The sequence below is a fragment of the Lepidochelys kempii genome, chromosome 7, assembly GCF_965140265.1.
Source record: "Lepidochelys kempii isolate rLepKem1 chromosome 7, rLepKem1.hap2, whole genome shotgun sequence".
In the NCBI taxonomy this organism is placed as follows: domain Eukaryota; kingdom Metazoa; phylum Chordata; order Testudines; family Cheloniidae; genus Lepidochelys; species Lepidochelys kempii.
Genome location: NC_133262.1, coordinates 57,815,705 through 57,830,372, shown reverse-complemented (window position 1 = coordinate 57,830,372; position 14,668 = coordinate 57,815,705). Strand labels below are relative to the sequence as shown.

Here is a 14,668-nt window from a genome sequence, read left to right as displayed (position 1 = left end):
CTGCCAGGGTTATGAGGGGGCCTTGGGGGGAGGCGTGGACCCTCCCACTGGCGTGCAGCAGCCTAGGGGCACCGCGACTTTCACAGGGGGCAAGACAGATTGCAGGGGTTCACGGGCACCCAAGCACCGGGCTCCTATCACCAACCAGAGTGCCAGGGGCCTGAGGGCGCCGCGTCCCCGCCCCGAGGCTCGGCCTGCCGCGCTCCAAGCTCCCGGCGCCGCGGCCCCTGCAGGCCCAGCCGGCCCCGCCCCGCCCCGCCCCCGGCCATGGCGGCGGGGGCAGGGCGGCGCGCTGACAGACAGCTGGGCTTTCCTGTGTAAACAGGAGCCGGGCAGGAGCTGAGAGTCCGGGTCCGTTCCGGCCGGCAGGAGCCGCGCAGCCCCCCGCAGGAGCAGCCCGCCGCGGCCATGGGTAGCAGCCGGCCTGGGCCCAGTGCGGAGCAGCGAGGTAATTGCGGGCTCGGCCCCCGCCCTGCCCCCGCCATGGGGGCCCCTTGGAGCCGAGGGGCTGCTGGGGATCCCCCCACAGCTCCACCCCGCTGGACAGGGGAAGAGGCTGGTATCCCCCCGTCAAAGGGCAAGAGGTTTGGGGGTCATCACCTCCATGGGGAGCGGCTGGGACCCGCACCGGCCGAGGAGGGGTGTCCCCAGTGGTTCCGGGGAGCAAGTGTCTGGATCCCACCCGAGGGGGGACAGGCAGGGGTAGTACAGCACATAGGCACCCTCAGAGGCGGCATGGCTCCCAGCCCCAATTCCCCTAAAGGGACAGGGCGCCCCACCCCCAATTCCTCTAAGGTGTTGGTGGATCCACTCATTCCCTAAAGGGTCAGGAAAGGTTCACGGAATCCCACCCCCCAATTCATTAAAAGGGCCAAGGGATCCCAGCCCCAATTCCCCTGAAAAGCCTGGGTATCTCTCTCCACCCCACAGGATTGGGTAGGGGAAGGGACTTGGGAGCTCTCCCCAAAGAGCTACAAATTTTCAAGTGGCATTGGCCCTTCCTTCATTTAGAATCAGATGATTCACATCTCTTTCCCATAAAAGTCTGACTGCTTGGGGGTGCTTCCCACTCATAGTAACAGTCAGTTTAAAGGGGTATCTATCCCTCCCAGTCTCGGTGGTGTGATGGGAGGGAGGGAGTATCCTTCCACAGGTAATGTGCATATCAGCTGAATCGTGGGGGTGGGGAAGGTTATTGTTGCAAGCAACAGGCAGCTCCGGGGGGAGGGAGACAGCCCTATCCCCGCTGTCAGCAGCCTATGCAAGAATGCATTTCCGTCTCCTAACTCAGACGGAGCCAGGGAAATACACTATTAACCAAATGAAGCCCATTTGACTCTTGATTGTTTTGGCTGCAAAGTTATTAACACTTTGATTATGATCCAACATGGGCTCATATAAGATGCTCATTGTTTCTGCTGTTGAGCTGAATATGACACTAGTTGTAGCTTGTGCTTTATTTACAGCCTGAGTCTATGGGACAGCTTGCTTGCTATTAACTTTCACATCTTGGCACGTCAGCTCTCGTTTTGCTAAGGAAATAGTGAAATTATTCATGTGTAAGTATAATTGGCAATTATGGGGTCAAATTTTGTGCTGACTTATCCCCTGTATGACAGTCACATAGGGCCTAAGTCAGTGCAGAATCAGGGCCAGGACATAAGGACTTGATTTTTATTTTTCTGAGTTTCAGTGGTTAATATAGAGGTTTATAATTCCTAGTATTTTGTTTCCATCGATACACAGGTTCTGCTTGGAAAAATGTTGGTTTCATGTTTATTCTCTCTATATATATCAGCTGTGCTAAGTTTACGAGTACAAGGATTTCTCCCCCACCTGTAACTGCCTTCCCTGCAAAATCATCCTTGCTATCTCAAGTTCAGTGTTATAATTGAAGGTATAAATATGACTGAATACAAACCAGGAGCAATCAGTTGGGTAGGAAGGTGTCATTTTTTACACAGTTGCTTTTCAGAGGAGAACCACATGTTGAATATTTGCATTAGCAGGAAATAAAGAACATAAATCTTGGATAATATTTATTCAGTGTAAACTGAGATTTATAACAGTTATAACATGATCATTTTTCATAACTTTAGGAACTAGTTGCCAGATAGAAAGGACAACAAGAACATTTTATTGGTTGTCCTCAAGTGCAGCATTTCATCTTTCCTCTTTGCAGTGGGTTTCAAGTGCAGGGGAAAAGTCAAAGGATTATTGACATTTACTGATTTAAAACTGATTCCTTTAAGAGTGAAATGTAGGATCGTTTGCAGTTTAGACATTGTATAACAGGTGTCTTAATTCTAAACTACCAAGGATAGTAAGTTTATATAACAAGACAACTGTATAATCACATAGGAGATAAGCCACAGGGAGCTTGAGAGAGGAGGTGGAGAGTGAGATGTTGGAAGGAAGGGCTTAAAGGAGAGAGGAGAGAACTTGAATTCAGTCTAGGATATGACAGCAACACTGCGTCCTGGAGCCAAGCATCAACACTATGCAAGTAGTTAGTCTGGAAGGGTCTTGTGCAACTAGAAAGAGGTCTGGAGGAGTGCAAGGCTGACAATGTTTGTGGCCTTGTCTACAGTAAGAATATTGACAAGAAAAGATTTTACTGTGCAGGATATCAGTGCCTGAAAATAGAAAATAAGCTCTGAGAACTCATTGCACAGCTATACAAAGTCAAAATTGTTGAAACTGTGTCAAAAAGGACAACTAGTTTTCAAAGGCTAGAAAATCCTCATGTTCCAAGACTACTTCTGCCAGGTGTAGAGAGAGTGAAGTGTCTCTATGGGGGTTAAATTCAGTGGCTCTAACAGATTACTACATCCTAAATTTGTAGCTGTGCTCTTCACAGATTTGCCAGGAAATACCAAGGGCTTTGCCATTATGGATGTAACTCTTTGAATGAATAACTCCTCCACCATTCACAAATGTTAATGGAGAATTAACAGGATATGAACTGTGCCCTTTAATCATTGGTACTGTGACCAGTGATGATGGGCACATAGGGAAGAACAGGAAACTGAAGTAAACTGTTCAGGTGTAAAGATCTTTTGATGTTGTTACTTATTATTTGTATTATCATAGTGTCTAAGAGCCGTAGACATGCACCAGGACCCCTTGTTCTGTAAAACACTGCTGTTAGCCTGCCCTGCAGAGTGGAAGGGATGTGTAGGTGAAAGTTTGCACCTCCATGTTGATAAAGGTGCCTTCTGGTTCAGAGCTTCTGGGAGCTGGTAGTTATTGTGGCTGAAAATGGAGCTGAAGGTCTTACTGCTTTTGGGGTGCACATGGGAGGATATTTTCCTTTCTGCTGGTTGGGCAGGAGGCTCATGCAGCAAGGCATACTGCTGCCTCATTCTGCATATCACAGCCAGAGATTTCCTGGTGTGGATATGTTCCCTCCAGAGCACTGCTGTTCTGGAAAAGACAATAGTTAGCCTTCACAGGAAGGGAGAAGATTCCATGCAATAGGAGATAGTTGCTGATATGGGACTACATAGGGAGGCTGGAGCAAGCTGCTTTTGACCCCAGCTAGAGTAATTAAATAAGAGTTTTATTGAATAACACTTTGGACAGTGCTATGTTTCAAAAGGCTATATTCATCCCATGAATCTGTAAGCCTGTGGGGCCATGCTGGAACACAGCAAATGCTCCTCTTTACACATTATAAAGGGGTAACCGCTCTTGTACTATCCACTGTTCCTGCTTGCTTACCCTATTTTAGTCTTTATCTGGCTAATATACATAACAGGACAATGGCGAAAACAGAGGAAACAATAAAAGGAAGTTGGAAGTAGGTTTTTTTCTTTTCAAAGGTTTAGGCACTTAACTTCCATAGACTTTTGTTGGGAGTTAGGTGTCTTAACAGTCTTCACCTCTATTCCCGCACAAAGGTTTTATAGCCTAAAGCAGTGGTTCTCAAAGCCGGTCCACTGCTTGTTCAGGGAAAGCCCTTGGCGGGCCAGACCGGACCGGTTTGTTTACCTGCCACATCCGCAGGTTCGGCCCATCGCGGCTCCCGTTGGCCGCGGTTCGCCGCTCCAGGCCAATAGGGGCTTCGGGAAGGGCGGCCAGAACCTTGGCCCGTGCCACTTCCCGCAGCCCCCATTGGCCTGGAGCGGCAAACCGCGGCCACTGGGAGCCGCGATGGGCCGAACCTGCGGACACGGCAGGTAAACAAACCAGTCTGGCCCGCCAGGGGCTTTCCCTGAACATGCGGCGGACTGGCTTTGAGAACCACTTGCCTAGAGCACTCTTAACTAACAAAAAAGGAAATATGGGATAAGGCATACCAAATCCTATGAAACAGCGTCATAGAAACCTGCCCTGTCTTCTTAAATGTGATCTCTCTGGCCTCAGAGACATTTTAACTGCTCATCCTCTTCTGAAACTCATGGCTGGCCTACACTATCGGGGGCGGGGGGAGGATCGATCTAAGTTACGTGAATACAGCTGAAGTTGACATACTTAAATGTACTTACCGTAGTGTCTTCACTGCGGTGTGTCGACAGAGGTGCTTTTCCGTTGATTCCCCTTGCGCTTCTCATTGAGCTGGAGTACCGGAGTCGACGCTAGAGCGATTGGCAGTCGATTTATCGCGTCTATAGTAGACACGATAAATCAACCCCTGCTGGATCGATTGCTGCCTGTTGATCCGGCTGGTAGTGTAGACAAGCCTTCAGTGCCAAGAAAAATAGCTCTGCTCCTTTCTCATACTTCCTTTGGTTAGTTCCCCAGAATTTGTAGATAATTCCATGTAAGGTGTTTATGAGAACCATCTCCCTCCAAACCTGCCCCTTGCCTTGTGGGTTTGTGTATTGAAGAAAGTTTCATAACAAAGCCCTTCTGTTCTAACCCAAAGTAATTACCCATGTCTTGGTTTCACAGCTGCTATTTCCTCCCACCTCTTTAATGGTTCTCCTAGTTTCCTTAATGGCTCTGTTTATACTAAGGTCTGAGCCACATAAGGTCTATTATTCTTTCTTGGTGACACCTAGCTACAAGATAAAATGGGTCAGATTGGATTGTAATAAGTAATTTGCATTCAGATATAGGTCTGTGACTATCCCACTTCTGTGTGGGATGGGATTTTTCTCAAATTCAGGCATGAGCCAAGTAAATGAGTCCTCTGCTCTAAGCCATTCAGATTAACAATGGTAAATTTAAAAAAAACGTTTTGGAAGTAATATAGACCCTCATGTTGGGGTATGAGCCAACTTGCAACTAGTGGGGAGAGAACTTTCCCTGGGAGTAGGTTATCCCATAACCGTCTAGTACTGCAGGACTTCTTCCTCTGAAGCAGCTTGAGCTAGCCGCTGCCAGAGACAGGATACTGGAGGTGAACCTCTGGTCTGATCCAGTATGGTAAATATTCCTATAGAACAGTGGTTCCCAAACTTGTTCTGCCACTTGTGCAGGGAAAGCCTCTGGTGGGCCCGGCCAGTTTGTTTACCTGTCGCGTCCACAGGTTCGGCCGATCGCGGCTCCCAGTGGCCATGGTTCGCTGCTCCAGGCTGAAAGGAGCTGCTGGAAGTGGCAGCCAGTATGTCCCTCAGCCCACTACTATAGAACAATTCTAATATTACTTATAAAAATATGTACAAAACTCACTTGCAGATTTATTGTGACACATGCTCTGTTGACCTAGAGCTGAGATTACTCAGCACATTGTAAGATTGGGACCTTGCTTTGATAATGGGATGAAAGATGAACTTAGGGTCAAGGTATGTGACTGGAATCAGGAGACATCTGTTCTGTTCCTGGCTCTGTCACAGACCCTAGGCAAATCACTTAAGCATTTTATGCCTCAATTTCCTCATCTGTGTAATAGAGATAGGGACAGGAAGTTGCAAAGTTAAATTTAATGTTTGTAAGGGTTTGGAAATATAACTTGCTGTCCAGTTAATATCTCCAATGTAGCAAGCCAATGGTGGGTTTGTAATGGTCCCTATGGCAAGTGTAATTTAAACAGCACAATTAAAAACGTCCCCACTTGTACCCAATTAGGAGAATGGGATGCCCCCTTAAAAGCATATAAACTGTTTAAGGGAATTTCTGGGATATTTAAGGCTGTTTTTTTTTAAAAAACAGTCCTTATTGTGCCCTACAGGGTCACTATTTTGTATGTGGCCAAAAGGCTTACAAGGTGCTGCCAGCCAACTGGACAGGTAGCTATTATATAGCTCATGGAGTTCCTCATCTGTCAATAACTGCCACACTGCCCAAAAAAATATTAAAAATGCCCGAAACACCTCTGTTAAGTCACAAAAAAAGACCCTGCGGTGACTGACTATGGCATTGGAGGGCAATATGAAAAATTCCCTCACAACCGAGAAGCTTGTAGGGTGCTCTGTACTGAAAATAGCGCCACTGTTTTCCAGGCCAGCCATAGCATGATAGCCCACTATACTGTAAGGCTGCAAATGGTACTTGAAAAAGTTGCCCTAGAGTTATTAGAGGACTTAGTTAATAATTTAGGGTCAGCAATAAAAACTTTAAATAAAAAGGTACAGCAGCTCAGAATGTTTTCCCTCCAAAACAGGCTGGCTTTGAACTATCTCTTGGCATCCCAAGGAGGGGTTTGTGCCCTCGTCGGGCCCCGATGTTGTGTATCTGTAAATGATAGCAGTTATAAAATCTATAAAGAGGTGGTACAGGCTAAGGCCCATGCCGGAGCACAGGTTGCCTATACTGCCCCAAAGAGCAATTGGTTGCAAACCTTGTTTTCAGGCTGGGGTTTGTCGTCTTGACTTAGTGGTTTATTTAGCCTGTTACTAAAATTTCTCTTTCCTGTATTGCTTGTATTAATGATATTATGCTGTGCAGTATCATGTGTCAAGGCCCTTTTGCAAAAGTTAATAAGTCATTCTCTTCAGGGCTATCACAAAGTGCTTATGCAAAATCCTATTGTAAAAAAATAAATAGCCCAAATAAAAAAACTCAAAGCCAAGGCTGCTAAGTGTTCTCAAAAAAGGAAGTTGTTGGAAACACTGGGGCATGGCCACTAGGTAACTCGAGGGGATGGAAGACCACGAGTGTCGATAAACCCCCCTCGCACTAGGCCCAGGTGTCCTTGCCCCCCCCCCCACCTGGAGGCACTCGCAGCAGCTCTGCGTACTAGGCCCAAGTGACCTTGGCCCCCCCGCCTGGAGGCACTCACAGCAGTTATGCTAAGGATCTGCAACAATATGTTGCAGAATCAGACTGCCTAAAACTAAACAAGGCCAAACAGGGCAAATATTAAAAAAAAAAAAAAAAAAGCTAAATAAAGCAGCTTTATGTATAGTTTAACAAATAATACAAAAACCAAAAAAACTAGCTGGTAACTAAATTGACTGACTATATGGATACTTCGGGCAGCTTGCTATTAAATAAGTATGCTAAAAAAAGCATATATAAAAGCCTGTGTAACTTCCTGCTCTGTGTACAGGGTTTGAGATTCTATTCTCCCTGTACCTTTTTAAAGCTTCAAATAAACTTTTCTGCTTCTCCACCCCGTTATAATTATTGGGTAAAGCATAGTAGTAGTGAACCAACCCTTGCTGTTGTTTTGCCTCTCGGCACTGGGTGCCGGCAACAATGGGAAAAATGACTTGTTGACGTAGTTACTGCCTCTCAAACGACGTTGGTGGAAAATCCCCTTTCCTTGCTATCAGAAGTGTCCAGTCTGTAGTGGCACAGCTGCACTACTGTAGCTGTGCTGCTGTAGCAACTGTAGTAATGTAGACGTCCCCTAAGGTGCAGCCCTGGCAGACAATGAGAGTTGCCCCGATGTCACTGAGACCAGAATTTGCTTCGCAGTGCACCGGGAGGCTTTAAGCAACGCATGTCTGGTTAATTTTTTCAGGGTAGAATTTCAGCTGTTGAGTGAGTTTGAGTCATATAGGCAGGAGTAAGCAAAACCCAAGAGCAGATTAGACTCCAAGTGTGTTAACTTTTACTTCCTGTTTGCTGTTTAATGGGAGATGGGTGGGGGGAGGATTTATTTCAGTATATTGGCAATACTGACAGTGATGATGGAGATCCTCTTCCTCATACATGTTATATTTACAACAGGGAATCTTTATTTTACTTAAATTTGTCATCACCACTTAAGGAGACAAGACAGTCAGTGAAAAAGCCTCCTTGAAACAGAAACCGGTCCTGTAGCAAGCTGAGGGAGTTGCTAGGAGGACTATTTATATCTGCTTTCACTGTCACTGGCTCCTTGGGTCACCCAGGACAGAGGAATAATCTCTTTGATCTCTCTATTTCTAGTTGTAAAAGCGCAACGTGTTATGGAGGGTGAATCAGTGTGAGGCTAGTCTGTCCCCTGTTATAATCCCTTGTAACTACAAAATCATCAGTCACAAGGGTAAGGTGAATGGAAAGATCTAAATGTATTACTGTATTCTAATACTCTTATCTGAAGAAAGATGGATGGAAATAAGCAGGTGCTTTTCAGTACAGGGGTTCTGAAATATTTTCATAGCTTGGGCCTCTCTGTAGTAGGAGATTCCTTTGATGGCTCCTCTCCTCCCATTTACAATGCCATAACTGCCTTGTTGGCCTTGTTCACCAGCAGCGCTCCATCTGTCTCCTGTGAACTATCAGTCTTTGAAACATACTTTTGGCTATTTGGAGGGTAAGTGCTGGGCTAGGTAGAAAGAGAGTTGGCAGTGCTTTTTCAGTAAAGGAAAGCAAAAGTCTTTAATAAAATCAGTACAGCAAAAGTGGCATCAGGTAATAATTTACTTGGGGTGCAAACTGACTATGAAAAATGGATGTGTTAAGTAGCCAGTCTTTTTCCTTGGGGTGCCAATGCCTCTTGGAAATCCACCAGCTGTTTGACTTGTTGTATGACTTTGTTTGGAAGCCTAACCTTCCAGGATATATAACTAGTTTCCCCTGCAGTTTTGCATCAAAACAGGACTGCTTTCCTCGGGGCTTGCATGGTGAAGACGCAGCTACTGATTGAGGGCAGGTTCTATGTGAAGATGAACAGCATTTACCAAACCTGAGCAGGAAAATACTTTGACTATCTAGGACATTATAAAGACATAGTAATCTGTTGTGGAATTGGAATAGCGTTTTCTTGTTCCAAGTTATATATACATATGCACAGAGCTAAATCCAGTCAGCTTGCAAAAATTGTTGCTTAGCTCTAAAAGTAGAGGAATGATGGTTCCTTAGTGGCTAAAACATTGGGCTGGGAGATAGGAGATCTGGGTTTTATTCCAAGATGTGTCACAGACTCACTGGACAAAGTTACTTAACCTCTCTTTGCCCATAGCCCAGACAGTAGCTGCCTTCCAAGGGTGTTGATTTTGACTGTAAACTACTCTGAGATCCTTTGATAGAAGGCACAACAGATGGGCACAAAGTGGTAATTGTGTTAGTACAGTAGACTGTTTTTAAAAAGTTGTTGATTAACTAGAAGGAAAAAGAATGAAGTAGGTAAACTTTACATTAGTCTCTTCATTAGGTCAGTTCAGTTCTAAAGGCTATTCAAAAAGCAGCTTATGTGGTTTGAACACAGTGGGTAAAAATATCTGTTGCTCCCAGCATAACAAAACTGAAGCCAATAAATGTGGGATAAACTTTCAACCCTCTAACTGCATTAATGTTTTTATGCAGTGTGTTAACACTGTAGTGCAGTGAAAGATCTTATTTCTTTTCATGCCTCAGAGCTTTTTATAATTGTTTTAGCAGCTCTTAGTATGAATTTATTTTGTTACAAATGATCTGAGAATGATGGTGACATAGCACTAGTTAGCGTTATACATTACATGGCGAGCGGTAACTGTGGGTGATGATCCACATGAGACCCAGGTAGTTATGACTGTCTGTTAAAGCACAGTAAAAAAGTCCATCAACCTTCTTCCAAATCACATCAAATAATGGAACAGAACAGTGAAGTTGTAGTTGCTGCTTCTCCTTAAATTAAGGATCAGAGAAATTAATGAAAAGATGGACTATATTCTAAGAAGTTCACATGCTGGATCAATTTAATTCCAGGTGTAATTCCACAGGCTTCCACTTCCCACTCTGTCAGCATCTATCAGGCCTACCTGTGGTCCCTCTTCTTTTCTCCCTGCCTGTTGCTGGGTTGACTTGATCGGTTTGTGTGAATTCTGCTACCTACTCTTGACCACTGAATGCATCCGATGAAGTGAGCTGTAGCTCACGAAAGCTCATGCTCAAATAAATTGGTTAGTCTCTAAGGTGCCACAAGAACTCCTTTTCTTTTTGCGAATACAGACTAACACGGCTGCTACTCTGAAACATGACAATCTTAAGTAATTCTATGGCTACTCACAACTGTTAGCACCTCGCAGCCTTTAATGTGTTTATCCTCACAATACCCATGTGAGTTGGGAAGTGCCCTGCTACAATTTCCATTTTATAGATGGGGACCTGAGGCATGCAGAGACTGAGGGTGGGATCTATAAATCTATTTAGGTGCCTAAGTCCTGTTTTTAGGTGCCATTGTGACCCACAAAACTCTCTCTCTCAGCTGCTGCCTAACTTGTGGGTGCCTACACTTGCTCAACACCAATGGTTTTGCACTGAAAGTTCTGTAGGAGCCTATGTTTTTGTCTCTGGGCTTGCTCACTACTGCCCCACTCTAGGTGCCTGAGTGCCTATATCCCACCTAAGCCCTGGGGTGATGACAGGCCTAGAGCTGCATGGGGCCTGATCCAGTAGGCACGCTTAGAGACCACTTAACTCCACAAAGCCTCTAGCGCAGGGGTTAGGGTACTAACGCAGGATGTGGGAGACCATAGGTTCAAGTTCCCATGTCTGCCTGATGTGGAGAAGAGATCTGAACAGGGATCTGCCACCTGTCAAGTGAGTGCTCTAACCCTTGGGCTGTGGGATATTCTGATGTGGGGCTCCCTCAGTCTCCCCTGTTGAAGTTGTTCTACTTAATGTTATTCAATTATTTAATTAAACTGGGCCAGAGAAAGAGTTAAAATCTCTCTATAACCCAGTGGTTAGGGCACATACCTGAAAGATGGCAATCCCTGTTCAGATCTCTTCTCCTTACCAAGGTCTCCCACATCCTGGGTGAGTATCCTAATCATTGGGCTAAAGTTATAAGGGAGGGCGGCATCTTCACCTTCCTCCTCCTCCTCCCCATCTTCCCTGGGGCTGCTTTGTGGAGTTAAGTAGCCTCTGAGCATGCCTGCCAGATCAGGCCCCACATGCGACTTAAGCGGAGGAGCACCTGTCATCCCCCAGCTTGGGGATCACTAGTGGAGATAGGCACCTCCCTGCAGCCTGGACTTAGGTGCCTATCTCCAAGAGAGGGGCAGGGTTTACCATGCACCACTCTTGTTGGCATCTCCCATTGGCTAGCTGACCCGGCTCCCCACCTAGCATGCTGGCTTTTGTGAAACATGTTCTAGGGTGCCTGTCTCTCCCCATTCATTGCATAAGAGCCTCAGTGCTTAACTCAGGCTTTGTGGATCCCGGTGTTGTTCCTGTGATTTTTCTAGGCACCTAAAAGTTAGGCTTTGCAATCTTCAGTGTCACAATGCCTAAGTGCCTTCCCCAAGATCTCACAAAGTCTTTTGCAGAGCAAGGAGCTGGATCCCGGTCTCCTGAGTTCCAGGCTAGCATCCTACCATTCCTTTTGACCTGTCTTCCCCCAGGCAGTCCTTCCAGATCTGACTGTCCTTCCAACATACTAGAGAGACAAGGTAGATTGGGGGCAATTTCTGTTGGTGAAAGAGACAGGCTTTCAAGGTTACACAGAGCTCTTCTTCAGGTTCTGCTTCTTCCAACATACTGTCCAGGATGGCTTATTGCCATCACAAGATCAAACGGGCAAAGGTATTTCTCCCAAATTCCTGTGGATAGAGCCTGGCAAATAGTGCAGTAATTAAGATCTGCATTATTTTTGCAAATTTTCCAAACAAATTTGTTTCACCTGTGTTTCTTTCTGTGACTTTCTGTAACAAAGTGATCTTTACCAAACCTAAAGATCAAGAAAATTATTGGTCACAGAAATTATTCAAAATAAAGAATAAATTAGAGAAGAATGTAATATCTTCTTTGACAATTTGTGAATAGAAAGAAGCAAACTTCAGCTAATAAAATTTCTGTCCCTACAGCCCTTGTAAGATATGATGGCCTATGCTGGTTAATGCATACTTTGTCAGGTGAGTGGGGAAAGAGCCCTGCTCTTATGCACCTTAGGAGCCCTGCAGCTCCCAAGGCTGTTACTGGAGATGTTATCTCCCCTGTGGACATCCCACAGTGTGTGGGGAAACTGCATTTTAGTGTTTTCCAGCCAAGTTATTCAAGATTGTGTAATTTGCATGTATTAGCTTTTTTGCAAATCAAAAGAGGTTAGAGGTCACAAAATGGGAAAGTCCTTAAAAAAGCTATATTAAGATTAAGGTTGCATGGTACAGCACTCAAGTGGGGAAAATGACAAAGTTAAGGTTGTGACCTATCATGTGAGGTGCTGAAAACCCTCAACAATCTTTGTAGACATGGCAAGTTGAGGGAACTCGGCACATTTCCTGATCAAGCCCTAAGTCAGACTTGTTCTCTTCCATATTTCTTTGCTGTTTTCTCTGCTGGAATCTACCAAATAGTCACCAAATGAGCTCACATTTGTGCACTGTCCCCGATCACCTTACCTGAGAGAGGGCAATAAAAGGAGACTTAGAAAATGGTGCGGTGTGCTATCATGAGCCCTTCCAAGCTTCCTCCAAGAAAAGATACCGTTTCAGTCTGACAGCTGTCAGGGATGCTGATTACTTCAAGAGTTGTAACCATCTTCATTGCAGTGTATGGAGTGGGGGTGTTCCTGCAGCTGTATGCTTTATAAGATTTTCCCATTCCAGACAGACACTTTTTATCTCCTCTCGCTGCTTCCAGGTTTTGAGAGAGCTGTGATGAGAGAAACTCAGGAGCCTTGCAAAGTCCCCTATCAGCTGAAAAATGGTTACTTGCTCTTTTCTCTTCTCTGCTCCCCCCAAAGATGGTTGATAGATGTATGTGATGTTGGCTGCTACTTTGAAGAGCAGGATTCTAGAGGTTGCATTTGAACCTGGATGTCTATAGTATGGTATAAGGAACTGTGATGGGTATTTTATAAGTGTCCGCTTCTTTTGTTCAACTAGCAAAATACTAAAAATAATCCAGGTTATATTTCCACCATTTACCCCTATTTATAAGCATTAACTGATAGCCGTACTACCTCCCACTCTGAACTCATTTCATCTCATATGCTAAGCAGGGTCGGCTGGATCAATACTTGGAAGGGAAACCTCCAGGGAGAAAACAGGTGCTGTAAGAAGTGGTGTTGATGGCATTCTGCTGAGTGAGTGCCCAGTTCTAAAGAGTGCTAAAGGAGTGCTGTGATTTGTGTAAGCAGGGGAATAGTCCTGCTATTGTGGGGAACGTTCCTGGCTCCTGCACTATCCCGGTGAAATGGGCTAGCAAAAGGATCTGAGTCCTCGCTCCCACTTCCTTTATCCAGTGGCCTCCCTGCCCTTGAGAACTCCCCTTCCACTCTTCTGTCTGGCAGAGTCCTCATAACCCCAACAAGGCTGGGCCCAGGATTCCTGGGGGGCTTGACCCCCAACCCTGCTGTGGTCACCTAGGGCAGGGGCTAGGGTGTCCCCACTCCAGGGTACTCTCTCTGCACTGGGCACTTCTCTGACCCACTGACCATTACATACAATTTAAAGCAAATGCAAGTTATTTAATCAACAATTAATTTTAAAAAGAATAGGAAAAAGTTAAAGGAAACACATCACCCCGCTCTGTGGCAGGGAACATCACAAACAGTGTCTTTGGAATGTCAGGGCAGTTCACAGTCTGTTCCTTGTAAGTCCCAGGCTTCCTTCTCAGGCCCTGGCTGTGCTGCAGGGATGCTGTGGGTTGGACACTTGCTCTGGTGGTGGCCACACGCTCTCGGGCTCCAAGTGGTAGGACCCTTCTTCCCTGTGTTGCCCCTGCCCTGTTGGGGTTACGATCCAAGCCTGGCCTGCAGAGCCTCTTGGCTGAGGCGTCTCCCTGTGCTGGGCCCACTGCCCAGGGTCCCCCTCGCTCTCCCCAGCTGCTCACCGCACCCAGCTCCGGACTGCTCCAGCCCCAGCTCCACCACTCGGTCTCAGCACTGCTGCTGCTCTGCCTCCAGCTCCCTGGGCTGCTTCTTTGGCCCCTCTGCCTCTGGTTGCTACAGCTCTGCTCCCAGGACAGGTCTGCTCTGCAGGCTGCTTCTGTGACTCTGCTCCGAGCACTGACCTGCTTCCTGGGCTGCTTTTCTGGCCCCTCTGGCTCTGGTTGCTGCAGCTCTGCTCTCAGGGCAAGTCTGCTCTCTCTGAGCTGTGCCTCTGGCTTTGGGGCTGCAGCTCTGCTCCCAGGACAGGGTCTGCTCTCTCTGGGCTGCTTTTCTGGCCCCTCTGGATCTGGCACAGCTCTGTTCCCCAGCTCAGCTCTGGCCCCTGCTTTCTCCTTAGCTTGGCCCCACTCTGTCTGACCCAGGCAAATCCAGCTCACAGGGAGGACGGGACCTTCCTGGCCTCCTGACTCTCTGATTAGCCTGCCTGCCCTGTCATTCAGGCTGACCTGGAGCATTGGCCTCTCCCCATTGTTCCTGAGGACTATCAGTCTCAGGGTCCTGGTTTCCCATAGACCCTTCCCCTTTTAGTACTGG

General features: G+C 46.4%; 1 protein-coding gene across 5 annotated transcripts in view; it reads left to right on the top strand.

Annotated features, from left to right (window-relative positions):
- The first annotated feature begins 266 nt into the window (after positions 1-266).
- The window catches only part of MARCHF8 (membrane associated ring-CH-type finger 8), a 172,119-nt gene continuing 157,717 nt past the window's right edge, over positions 267-14,668 (top strand). For all 5 annotated transcript variants that reach the window (XM_073353004.1, XM_073353001.1, XM_073353003.1 and 2 more), the window contains exon 1: positions 267-448. The gene's annotated coding sequence lies outside the window, so the exon portion shown is untranslated. The remainder of the gene's footprint in view (positions 449-14,668) is intronic.